Here is an 856-nt window from a genome sequence, read left to right as displayed (position 1 = left end):
CAGTGCGACGCTGACACACACATATTGTAGATAAAACTGTAACCGTGCTCACTGCAACCCAACAACACCACTAAAGTCATTAATTAAGATCAGAAACCTTCAGATATTACCGGCTGTCATCCAGCTAGCAGCTAACACCTCTGCTTCCTGATGACGCACGCTACAAGATTTTCAAAATAAATGTCCCATTCTACAAAATAAATTAAATTTTTTGTTTTATTTAAATTATTATTACATTTCATTTAAAGTGCGTTTCAAGAGCTGAAAAATGTCGATTAACATGTAAAATGTGCACTTGTGTTAATACAATTTGGCTATTTATTGAATTACGATGTTGCCACATTAAAAAAATCCTTTAATTATTAATGTTACTACATTTCAAAACTAAAATGTTTCTGTTGACCAGTAATTGTCATAATTCATTCCATAAGGTGTGACTGTGTTGAAATATATCTCTATAACAGTCTTTTTATGATGTTTTGTGAGTTATTTTCAGGGTATCAATACTTTTTAACCACCTGGGGTTATCTGGTTGTTTAGCTTTATNNGGGGGGGGGGGGTTAAATTATGGTTGTTTAGCTTTATATTTTCCTAATTTATTTTAATGTCACACATTGGATGCCTGTCCCCATCTTGATGAAGTTGGTGGATTGTTTAAACATCAGGGATAATGATGGAATTGATTCTGAAACTATAAGGTCTAATTTATGCAATTACTTAAACACTACAGGTGTTTTTATCTATAACTGACTCCAAGGTGGGAGTAGGAATACAAAATAAAACAAGCAGCAAGCAGTTGGATTTCTTTATTGGAGGGGGTGATGTGTAAAAAAGGAGCAAACTTGATGTTTTAGCA

General features: G+C 33.5%; 1 protein-coding gene across 2 annotated transcripts in view; it reads right to left on the bottom strand.

Moving 5' to 3' along the window:
- The window catches only part of abcc10 (ATP-binding cassette, sub-family C (CFTR/MRP), member 10), a 17,806-nt gene extending 17,645 nt beyond the window's left edge, over positions 1 to 161 (bottom strand). The window contains exon 1 of one of the 2 annotated variants that reach the window (XM_035659324.1): positions 111 to 161. The gene's annotated coding sequence lies outside the window, so the exon portion shown is untranslated. Of the gene's footprint in view, positions 1 to 97 lie in introns of both variants that reach the window. The other variant, XM_035659325.1, reaches the window with a different exon arrangement.
- Between the last annotated feature and the right edge of the window lie 695 nt (positions 162 to 856).

The sequence above is a fragment of the Morone saxatilis genome, unplaced genomic scaffold, assembly GCF_004916995.1.
Source record: "Morone saxatilis isolate NCDOM2014 unplaced genomic scaffold, NCSU_SB_2.0 Contig17, whole genome shotgun sequence".
NCBI lineage: Eukaryota > Metazoa > Chordata > Actinopteri > Moronidae > Morone > Morone saxatilis.
This window is presented reverse-complemented; position numbering and strand designations above follow the sequence as displayed.